Source organism: Diabrotica virgifera, chromosome 7 (assembly GCF_917563875.1).
Source record: "Diabrotica virgifera virgifera chromosome 7, PGI_DIABVI_V3a".
Classification (NCBI taxonomy): Eukaryota; Metazoa; Arthropoda; class Insecta; order Coleoptera; family Chrysomelidae; genus Diabrotica; species Diabrotica virgifera.
The window spans coordinates 209,240,091-209,252,606 of record NC_065449.1 but is presented as its reverse complement, the minus strand read 5'-3'; the positions used below and the strand labels follow the sequence as shown (position 1 = coordinate 209,252,606).

Below are 12,516 nucleotides of genomic sequence, written 5' to 3'. Positions count from 1 at the left end.
TTTCAATTAATAAGACAGCAGACGACGAATATATTTTCCCTTTCGTTTTCTATATTCGTCGTCTGCTGTCTTATTAATTGAAAAAGTCGCAGATTAAGGATGTACCAGTAAGAACTTTCAACGCGAAAAGTCTCAGGTTTAAACTACTATTTACCATTTTAATTTTTATTAACTTGGTGGATTCTGCATCTGGGACTCTTCAATTTGTTATGAGATGTCGCTGTATCGCGTCTAATGGGAAATTTGAATTGTTTTCAGATTCCCTTTAAAATGATGTTGGAGCTATTTTTCGATTCAGAGGTGTGCACGCTAACAAAAGCTACTGAAGACGCCTGAAATGGTAGAAACAGCCTGTCTAGCTGGTGTGCAACCCTCTGAATCGAAAACAAGCAAAACCATAATTTATTATACTATTAATTTCTATTAGGATTGTAACGACGAGGGTTTAATTTTTACATTTCAAAAAGAAAAAAGCAGAGAGCTACTTTATTTTCGTCATAAGTCAGTCAGTCCTAATGAAAAAACTTTTGCCAAAGCTTATTTAAAAGGTATTTTAATGAACTTTAAAATATGTCTCTTAAGTTTTCCAAAAAAATTGCACCACATTTGAGTTATTTGAGATGGAAGGTTCTGCATTTTGAGGTTCTTCGAAAGTAACCATCCTTTAAAGAGCAATAACTTAGTCGCTGTTGAGTTTACTTAGGTATTTGTGACGCGAATTTCTTTGTCTTTTTATTAGCCGCAATTTTGTTCTGAATGACTTTTTCTATAAAATTAAATTTTTTTAAGTTATTCATGAAAAACGGTTGTGAAACGTCATTTTTTTCAATGAAAGACGCATAGTTTCAATCGCAATTAACTTGGAAAGTGTCAATTTTGCAAAAAAATTTTATAGAACAAAAATTACTCAGAATTGATCACTCTATCGACTTCCATAGTAATTTTGATTAAAAAATTTTCATCCCCTAGATCAGTGTTGCCAACCGTATTTCTCTAGATTATCCGATGTTCGCTCGAAAAAGATCCGATTTGTCACGAAAAAATACGCTCATAGGCGTAACCAAGGGGGGATGGGGATTATAACGTACCCCCCATTTGGATGTACTTTGGGCTTTCTACGCTTAACACCATTACTATTCCATACCCCTCAGAGGGGTGCGACCCAAAATAGTGACAACTCACCTTATTGATAATAGTCTACGAGAAGTGCAGGGTAAATTGAAGATTAAATTACAAAAAAAAACTTTGTATGTCTTTGTACTCACTTTATAATGCTCAAAAAATTTCGGGATCTGGATTTCAATGCATATTTTTTTATACTTCTCGTATTAAAGTTGCGCGTGAAGTTCAAGTATTACTTACCGCAGTTTGGGGGGAAAGGGGGTTAAAAATCTTCAAAAATTGCGTTACGTAATACGTGAACGTCCCATTAAGGTGCGTTACGTACGGGGGGGTGGTCAAAAATCTTCAAAAACCGCGTTACGTAATACTTGAACGCTCCCTTAGGCGTGTTAATGACAGTAGCGATTTTGGGAGCGACACCTCCCAGAGACCATCCAGTAGTTGTAAACACCCTTAGGATCATCCTGGTTTCTTTTATCTTTTTTATGTTAAATACATTACTGAAAACCCTTTGTACACTCTACACTAGCGTTTGAAAATGGTAGAACGAATAGCAATGAAATTACTTTTTTTAAATACGGAAACAAATATATGTTAGTTCCATTTTTTAATTTTACCAATTATCCATTATAAAAAATATCTTCACAAACCAAAACTTATTTCAACAGACGTTTACTTAAGCATTGCACTGTAGATAAAATAAAAATAAAACTAAATCGTGCAGTAGCTATCAAAGACAAAAAACCCATAAATAAAATCGGACGACAGAATCCTTGTTTTTGAAATTTGAATTGGATCAGTATGCCTTGAGTGTAAACATTTGTGCAATCAAATTCTAAACAAAACAATACGCACAGGTCACTTTTGTCTTTTCTTATCTTAGATAATTACCATGAAAAGTATCGGGTGTCGCTAACATTCATCCAATATATAGGCTAATTATAGAAATTTGGGTGGAACCAAAGAAAATTAATGTGTTGAGAATATATGAATGAGAAGCGGATTTTTTTAAAGTTTATTTTTGGTATTTATAAAAATATACGCAAATATCCGATTTATTTAAAGATAAGAAGAAGATACGCCAACTCTCAAAAAGATACGCAAATCGGATAATTATACGCCGATTGGCAACACTGCCCTAGATAGGGTTGTTTTCACCCCCAGGGCAAAAGCGCAGTTCGCCATAGGGTAGATTTTGAAGAAGAGTGTTAACAGAGCTTAAACCCAAATTTTCAAAAATCGATGTTGATTCTCAAAACTCCGCGGTTTTACAGTTTTTTACCGCTGATGAGTGGTCTAAATAGATTTGCATCGGCGGTGATTAATTGTTCTTTACCAAAGCGATAGATAACAAGTTTTTTATATTTGAAGCACCAGATATCATAGAACATGTACACTAATGATAGATAAACATATCTTAAATAGCGGTTGTATCAATTCCCGAGATAACCAATGTAGGTAAATACGAGAAACATACCCACCGAGAAAAACCTTGTTACAATAGTAATTGATACCCATTCTGACGTTTACAAAGTTGTAAAGAAGAGATGAATAATCTTTCTTCAAAATACATATTAGTATTTGTATAATAACCTGTGGTATCAGTTATTAGTGTGTGTAAAAATAGTGTAAGTGATCAAGCAATTAAAATACTGGAAACTACAAACGTTATACAGTGAGTAAATCTAGGTTGGAAACACTCAGTTATATTACCAGTTGATTTTTTTTTAAACTCTGACAGCCTATTTCGCATTTTAATTTCTATTTCTTGCAGTGGCGTAGCTAGCCCAACAAGGCCCCATATCAAAGTTTGTCGCGGGGCCCCTTTCCACCAATGATATGGCATAGTGCTAAAAAAATTTCAACAAAAGAAGCAAAAACGCTTGTATAGAATAGAATAGAAATATGCTTTATTGTCACTGAAAGTTTTACAATTTTATGGACAAAGCTTACAAAGATTAGGAAAAAAACAATAACAAATACAGTTTACTGAAATTACAAAAATCGTCAATATTATTACAAAATAAAAGATAATGAAATAAAACAAAACAATACAGGGTGTTTCATTAATAATTGGAAATATTTCAACTGTAGAATCCTGGGCAAAAAATATTAAGTATTAGCCCAAATCACCTACTCCGAAAATGCTTCCTAAGGGAGCTGGAGTTCTTTGAAGATGGTGACTTTTAATCAGTTTTTTTAAATACCTCTAGAACACTTCTATTTAGAAAAACTAAAACTGGTACGTCTATTTATCTTCCAGAGATAAGTCGATTTCATAAATTGTGAATTTCTAGTACCGGTCATATGCGTCCTCTTTGGGTAGGGCAACGGTTATTTTATCGCATAACTTTTTTTTCTTTGACTTTTAAGCATTTTTGACACTGGATTATTAAATCGTGAGGTATTCTAGTACTAAAAGTTACTCTTATTTTAAGTCGGTAGGATACACCTTCTTCTAGAAAAATCGATTTGAAAATATTTCGTTTTTTGAATTTGAGCAAAATTAGAAAAAATTAAAAAAAAAAAACGGTGTATTTTACCGACCTAAAGCAAGAGTAACTCTTAGTACTAGAACACCTCATAAGTTAATAAGCTAGTGTCAAAAATGCTTCAAAATTAAACACACAAAAAATAATGCGATAAAATATCCGTTGACCTACCCAAAACGGACGCATATGATCGGTACTAGAAATTCGCAATTGATGAAATCGATTCATCTCTGGAATAAACGTACCAGTTTTCGTTTTTTGTTTTTGGGTTAAATCTTAATATTTTAGCCCATGAATCTCCAGTGAAATTATTTCCAATTATTAATGAAACACCCTGTATATTGCAAAATTTACATAAATTGCAAATTGCATAATACAACCTTAGAAACTAATAAGTTCTGCGTATAAAACCCAAATATAGATAATAATAATAAACCTAATAAACTCTAATAAACCAAAGTCGAAAAATAGATTTGAATTGTTGAGACTCGTTGGTTTAAAACAGGTTGAGTTTTTTCAAGCCAATGGTAAATGTACATAGAAAAATAACGTAAGCAAAGAAGCTCTGTACTTTAACGGCGAGCGACCGGCAAATACATAGATATACCTAAATACAATTTATAGATAAAGAACAGATTACACCTTTACCTGTTTACAAAAACAAGGGAGATATACAACAATGTACAAACTACAGGGCTATAAAACTTCTTAGCCACACCATGAAAATATGGGAAAGAGTAATTGATAGACGGATACGTGAAGAGACCGAAATATCCGAGAATCAATTTGTCTTTATGCAGGGTAGATCAACAACAGATGCAATTTTCATTATAAGGCAGTTGATGGAAAAATACAGGACTAAAGAAACAAACGCTCATATGGTATTGATTGATCTTGAGAAAGCATATGATAGAGTTCCTCGAGAGATTCTGTGGTGGGCACTCAATAAGAAAGGAGTCCCTGGTGAATATGTAAAGATTGTGAGGGATATGTATGAGGAAGTAACGACTAGTGTTAGGACAGGTGTGGGAGAGACTGATAAATTTCATGTGAAAGTAGGATTGCACCAAGGCTCTGTGCTTAGTCCGTATTTATTCTCATTAGTTTTGGACCAGATAACAGCGCAACTACAGGGTAACATTCCATGGTGCTTAATGTATGCTGATGATGTCGTGTTAGTAGGAAATAGTGAAAGAGACTTAGAACAAAAACTGGAATAGTGGAGACAAGCTCTGGAGGAAAAAGGTTTAAAACTTAGTAGGACAAAAACAGAGTATTTGGAATGTTCATTTAAAGATGGAGCTACTACAAATAAAATGGTATCTTTGGATGGTGAAATGATTGTGAAAAGCAATAGTTTTAAGTACCTAGGATCGGTATTACAGAGTAATGGAGAAATAGATGGAGATGCATGCAGTAGAATTAGGGCTGGATGGATGAAGTGGAAAGAAGCGAGTGGTGTGTTGTGTGACAGAAAAATTCCAATGAAGCTGAAGGGAAAATTCTATAAAACAGCCATAAGACAGGCTATGATGTACGGAACTGAATGTTGGGCAGTGAAAAAGAAAGAGGAACAACGAATGCATGTGGCGGAAATGAGAATGCTTAGATGGATGAGTGGAGTGACAAAGAAGGATAAAATTAGAAATGAGTATATTAGGGGAAGTCTAGATGTGGCACCAATTGATGCCAAAATGAGAGAGCATAGGTTAAGATGGTTTGGTCATGTTTAACGTCGAGACGTTAATCACTCAATACAAAGAATAGCCGAAGTGCAGATTCCTGGAAGGAGTAGGAGAGGAAGACCAAAGAAGACCTGGGGGGAGACGATAAGGCAGGACATGTTGGTAAAGGGGATTAACTTTGATATGACCCAAGATAAAATTGTGTGGAGAAATGCAATTAGGGATACCGACCCCGCATAGGGATAAGGCAAAGAGAATGATGAGATAAAGAACAGATTACACGAAAATATACGCAAACAGTACATAGTGTTTCAATGTTTCAAATATTCAAAGGTAAAGCGATTAGGTACAAATATTTCAATTTGGCATTATACATTATACATTGTCTCACATACAACCAACGGTGAATAGACAATAAAAAGTAGCTTGAAAACAAAAAAGCTCTGTAGTTATAGAAAGGCGAGAGGCAGAAAATAGATAGTACCTGTACATAAATATAATTTATGTATAGGAGTAGATAAAGCATCCGTTTCACGAAAATGTCGATATCCAAACAATATACACTGTTCAAAGCATTTTAATAGTGAAATAATTGTAGCATATTTTGTTCCATTTTATGAATGGAATTTTTGTGTCGACAGGCCGCACTGGGGCCCCTGAATGTCGGGGGCCCCGTATAATTGATACGGCTGATACGGCGGTAGCTACGCCTCTGATTTCTTGCGACAATTTAATTTTTACCCCCACTACCTTATGAATTGTGACGTCACTGATATTTTTGATCGATGGAGCATATTTTTATATGATAATTAAAAGCACACTTTTTTGGTATCTTCCTGTTGTTCTGTTAATCGCGTTCCTGAAGCATTTTTGAGAGGTAGACTGGCAGCTATTTCTCCATCTCTTCTGTGATCCCTCCGGTGGCCGTTTGCGATCTGGCTCTTGACTTCACCTTGTACGACATGTTGTTCTAAGTTGATGATGTTTCTTATTCTACCCCTTCTTGTTATCCTTGCTCTTAGTATCTTCATTTCGATAGTACCTAGCGTACATCCCATGATTTTATTCCATAGGTCATTACGGGTTTGATATATAGACAAGGCGAAAACGGCGGGTTCGTTTGGAAAAATATTCCCATGAGATTTTTTTGCATAATTACATTCGTGAGACATCCCAGAATAAGGTTCAAGAAGTCGCCCACGTGAAAAGTGGGCCAAATTTTTTTTAACAATTTTTTTTTAATCAAATTGCAAAAATCAATGTTTTGAACCGGACAATTTTTTTGAAGATTTCTTGGACAATTCTGGATAAAAAAGGTCTCTTATAATTTTTCTCTAAAGTTGATCGTTTTCGAGTTATAAGCAATTTAAAATTGAAAAAACAAAAAATGGCGATTTTCAAGGCTTAACAACTCGGTTAAAAGTTACTATTATGAAAGTCAGAAAGTGACTAAATCAAAGTTTAATGCCCCTCCTACAAGATCCCGAAGAAATTTTTGTTATTATTTTATTACTAAGCTGTTATTTTTAAGTAATAATATTGAGCGCCAATCACGTGGTAGACGGCAGTAAATATGAGTGCAAGTAAGATGCACAATTGGACTGCCGGAGTGGCATCTTTCTCGCACTCAGCACTTACGGCCGGCTACCACGTGCATGGCGCTCAATATTATTACTTAAAAAAAACAGCTTAGTAATAAAATAATGACAAAAATTTCTTCGGGATCTTGTAGGGGGGCATTAAAATTTGATAGTCACTTTCTGACTTTCATAATAATAACTTTTAACCGAGTTATTAAGAACTAAAAATCGCCATTTTTCGTTTTTTTTTCAATTTTAAATTGCTTATAACTCAAAAACGATCAACTTTAGAAAAAAATTATAAGAGACCTTTTTTATTCAGAATGGTCCAAAAAACCTACAAAAAACTGTCTGGGCCAAAAATATTGATTTTTGCAATTTGATTAAAAAAAATTGTTAAAAAAAATTTGGCCCACTTTTCACGTGGGCGACTTCTTGAACCTTATTCTGGAATGTCTCACGAATGTAATTATGCAAAAAAATCTCATCGGAATATTTTTCCAAACAAATCCGCCGTTTTCGCCTTGTCTAATATGTTTTATAAATTGTAACTTTGCTGTCCATTCCCATGTATGGGTTATCCCAGATAATATCTCTTAAACATCACATGGCTGCAGCCTTATTTATCTGTCCTCTTAGGTCTCTGAAGAAGTCATGGTAACTGGATAAATCTCCGCCGATGTCTTTCAATTGGTTCATGCTATTCTATGAAGTTGTTGTCCACTATAAGCTTACATCTAATTGGATCTTTAGCTACAGTAATGCTCTTCATTTTCTGCATGGGTATGTTCAGAATTAGACAAGGAGCCATTGAACGTGCAATTCTGGACGTGAGTCATCGAGACCACTAAGAAACCAACAAATCAATAAAGAACTTAAAATCAGGAGTTTAAGACATTATCGAAATAATCACGACACTTAAATGGAACTCGGCAGGGCACTTAGCTAGAACACAAGATGGACGCAGGGACGCGCCAAGTAACTTCGGCGCTGTAGTGCGAAATATTGATAAGCGCCTTTACCAAAATTATCAGGGTAGAAATACTATATCAATCACTCCTTCACATCTCAACGTGGAAAACTATGAAATTTCTTCTACATCTACCTAGATTTTTTCAAGGAAACAATAAGTACACAGTATACTTATAAAAAATAATATATTGCAATATATGAACAGAATAAAAACTATGTTAAAATTATATAACATTACTACTTAAACTTATTAAAAAACTGAAGATCATAATATAAAACATATTTAGATTGCGATTTTGTTTAAACAAATAGGTACACTTATTATTATGAAAACCAACGGAAATTTCTTATAGAAATTGAACTTAGCTGGCTTAACCTTTGGCAAATTCATTAATTAGTTTTTGAATATTCGGGTCCTTTAAAAACTCCGATTCTATAGAAATAATAGCAAGATTTTCTATCCGCTCCTGACCCATTCTAGATCTTAAGGGAAAAGGTGCAAAATGTCGCCTGTCAAAATTTTCAATGGGTTTTAAATGTAGGTATTCATGTTTTTCGAATCATGAGAAAAATAATAAGTATTATGAGAGCCGAAAGTCCCTTACAATAAAAAAAAAACTTCTTTTGAATGAAATATTTGCAATTAAAAATCTCACTAAATTTTCTCTTATATTTTCACCCCTGTAACTTATTAAAATAAACATTACAGAAATGTTCAGGGACTTTCAGCCCTCAGTAATAATGTAATCATTCATTCTGCGTTTAAATTTTTCAAAAATATTTATTAGTTTTCTCAGGATTCTAAAAAAATTAATACACTTAAAACACATTGAAAATTTTGACAGGCGACATTTTGCGCCTATGCCCTAGTAATTCTTAATTAGTTTTAGTTTAGAAAATGATCTCTCGGCTGAAGCTACAGAAATCGGTATAGTTAATAATATACGTAACGAAATAGTGAGAATGAGTGGGCTAAGTTATTTTTTGTAATGTAATTAAGTGTTTTTACTACAGATGCTACCTTTCCGTTGCAAATTTGTAGAAATTGTAGTTCGGTTAAAAGTTCCGTTCCGTCTATGTCTCTCTCGTTTCGATTTTTGTCAGTTAACGCTTCTTCAAGTTTTTTACAAAAATTAAATTGATCTTCATCAGAATACTTGCCGAAATCCTCAGTATTCCACAAAAATTTGAAAACATTGGCATGAGAGGATAACAGCTCAAACCTCTCATCTACGGATAAAAGAGATTTAAAGATTTTAATTATTGGTTTTCAATTGGCTGATCTTCACTTTCATAGGAAAATTGTTTTTTACTCTTCGTGGACGTAAGGTTTCTGCATTTCCGAATTTCGCATCTACGTCCGAGGCAGTTTTTCTCAATAGAATATAGTAACCAATAGAGAAGACAAGTAAGTAGGTAGTAAAAACAGCATTATTTCACCACCGGTGCCGGTAAGTATTGATGGGTAATAAAATTTCACCATTGGTATTAGTAGAAAAATTTTTGTTTTTTTATGTTTATTTTTTGTTTTTTAAGCTTAAAAAAATATTTAGTTTTGAATTGGATATTTATTTAACTTTGCCGACTCAAAGGGCGCCTTTAACGCCTTGGCGCCGTCGTGCGCCGCACGACCTTGCCCATATGGACGGCGCGTCCCTGGATGGACGGTGGACAAGACGAAGCATAAAATGAAAGCCCAGAAACTATAAATGAAGCAGAGGACGACCACCAACTAGATTAACTGCCGATCTAAAAACAATAGCGGGAAAGTGGCTACAAGCGGCCCAGTGTAGAAAACACTGGCAAGAATTGAGGGAGACATTTATCCAGCAGTGAATGCTTACTTACTTACTTACTCCGTGGCGTTACAACCCTTCGTGGGTTTTAGCCGACTCGACAACATGCCTCCACTCTTTTCTGTCTTGAGCAACATCCATCCAATTATCCACGCCCATAGTGCTTAAGTCTCCTGCTATATTATCTCGCCACCGGAGTCGAGGGCGTCCGCGTGGTCTTCTTCCAGTTGGGACTTCCTCCCACACCAGTCTTACTCTTCTTTGATCAGAATGTCTTCTGAGGTGTCCTGCCCATTGGAGTCTTCTGGACTTTATTTCTTTTATGATGTTGGCGTCTGGGTAAAGTTCTTCGAGCTCTTTGTTGGTTCTTATCCTATATTGTCCTGATGCTTCATCCAGCACAGGACCAAAGATCTTCCTTCCTTAGGATTTTTATTTCCCAAACACATAGTCTCAGCCAGGGCCCCCGTAAGGGCTACTGGCGCCTGAGTGCAAAAAAGGATTTTGGCGCCCCTTAAGACATTTTGGTTCGTATTTATTTATTTATTTCTATGATTTCTTTGAAAGTATGTAGGTATTAAGGCAAAAAACTGAACTTTAGAAGTCATAATAAGTTTTAATGAGTTTTCCCCTAAGTGCTTCATTTTTAGGGTATTTCATGTAGAAATATTCGATTTGGAATTTGACGAATAAGAACGTATTTTTCATGACCTTTAATTTTGGTTTTACTTGGTCTATAGACTTCATTAACATACCATTTTTTTTAATTTTTTATTAGCTACATTTTTGATAACAATACTTCTTAGATACTACTTGATACTTCTTAGTTTTTGAGTTATTTGCCGCCTAGAAACGTTGAAAATCCGCCTAAAAACGTGTTTTTTTTGTTGAAAAAATAAACATTTTCACTCGCAAATAGCCCAAAAAGTATTGATTAGGTACAAAACTCTATAGAATAAAAGTTGTTTAGAATTAGTCAGTTTAACCATTTCCGGACGTATTTTAAACCTAGATTTTTTCATCCCCGAGAAGGGGTAACTTTCACTCCCCAAGCAAAAGCGACTAACGGCATAAGTCCAACTTTGAAGTGAAGGGAAGTAGAACCTTAATCCACATTTTCATGCAATTCGGTGGTGACCTCGAAAATTACACGGTATCACGTTCATGTACTGTGCTATAGATACAGTGTACAGTAAAAAGATAAATAAAGAAATTAAAAAAAAAATTAGGAACGCTTTTCGTTAGTTACGTGTGACTAAAATTAAAAATATTATAAAAAAATTAAGTAAAATGCAAAAAATAAAAGAAAATTAAAATCTAAGGATTATGCGAAAAAAAAAACTGTTAGACCGATTAAATATACAAAAATCTCACACATCGTTAAAAAATTCAAAAAATCAACACATTAATAAACGGTCTGAGGTCATTCGCCCCACGCTTTTCTTTAACGAATGTGTTATATTTTTTCAATTTTTTAACGAATGTGTGAGATTTTGTTATATTTAATCGGTCTAACGGTTTTTTTCTAATAATCCTTCGATTTTAATTTTTTTTATTTTTTGCATTTTCCTTAATTTTTTTATAATATTTATAATATTAGCCAACTAAAGAAAAGCGTTTCTTAATTTTTTTTGTATTTATTTTATTTTTACGTTTTAATCTCACAATTTAGAAGCATTAAAATATATCGCCATGTTTAAACAAAGGATGTATATGATAGACTCATTTTTTGAATTTATTTCAACATTTGATACATACATTGTACATTTTCTGTAATTTCTTCATACATTTCTTAAATCAAAATCAATTTTTTTTTTCATATTTTTTTTCTTAAATCAAAATCTACACCGTGCAATAATAAAGCACTAGAAGAGATGGAAAGACTGCGAAAACTGTAATAGACAAACATGAAAAAAGTAGTCGGAATCGGCAAAAAATTTGAAACTTTATTGTTAATTTATGAAGGATAACGTAAACAATTAACGTAAAAAGTGAAATTATGTATATTTCATATAACTATCTACAATCTGTAAAAGTTTGAAATTTCTACATTGTAAAAAACAAGAGAATTTAAGCATTTTCTATTAAAATCTTTTTTTTTTATTTAAACAATTAATAAACATAAAATTTTTTTTATTGACTATTCGTGTATTGTTCCCGGGAATGCATATGTCTGCAAATTTTCATCCATTTGCATTGAAGAAAAGGCAATCAAATTAACGTCTGAAAATTTGACGCAAGCGATTGAACTAAAGAAAAGCGTTTAAAAAAATAGCTAACAATGACTGTAGTAGCGATATTTTCTGAGACTTTGCTGTTGCAAATTCATTAATTATATCGCTAAAATTTATACCATCAAACATTTATTGTCCAATGGCTAAAATTGCTAGCCCAGGCAATCTTTCTTGAAGAATTGTCCTCAAATGATTTTTAATTTTGAAAAAGATCGCTCGCCAAAAGCTATAGATTGGGCAATGTCAAAAGAATTCTTAGCGAAATGCCTACTTTTGAAAAACAGGAGATTAATGGTTTTCAAATATATATTGTAAAATATTTAAGGGATCAGTATCATCAAGTAATAAAAAAAACGTTAACGCTTTAATTTCAAAACAAATGATTGTATTCTTTATCCTTATTACCCTGATCTGTCAATCGTTCTTCAAGAACAAAACAACGCTTTAAGAGATCGCTGTCAATTTAAATATGTTTCGTGTGCATTTATATACCTAATTATATTTTTTTATTGAAATTTTATCGTGTCTCGGGAGCTATGGCCATTGACACGGGTACAAAAACGTATGGAGTATTACATTATTTAACGGTAAATACAGTAGATTTGGTGAAAATACAGTTGTTACAATCTTTGTTT

General features: G+C 33.5%; 1 protein-coding gene across 5 annotated transcripts in view; it reads left to right on the top strand.

The window, feature by feature from the left end:
• The window catches only part of LOC114329889 (ATP-binding cassette sub-family C member 4), a 135,088-nt gene that overhangs the window by 26,677 nt on the left and 95,895 nt on the right, over positions 1-12,516 (top strand). Inside the window, exon 1 of one of the 5 annotated variants that reach the window (XM_050655873.1) lies at positions 2,477-2,576. The exons of 1 other annotated variant lie outside the window; for it this stretch is intronic. The gene's annotated coding sequence lies outside the window, so the exon portion shown is untranslated. Of the gene's footprint in view, positions 1-2,476; positions 2,812-12,516 lie in introns of those variants that run through there. 3 more of the 5 variants (XM_028279147.2, XM_028279151.2, XM_028279149.2) reach the window with 3 other exon arrangements.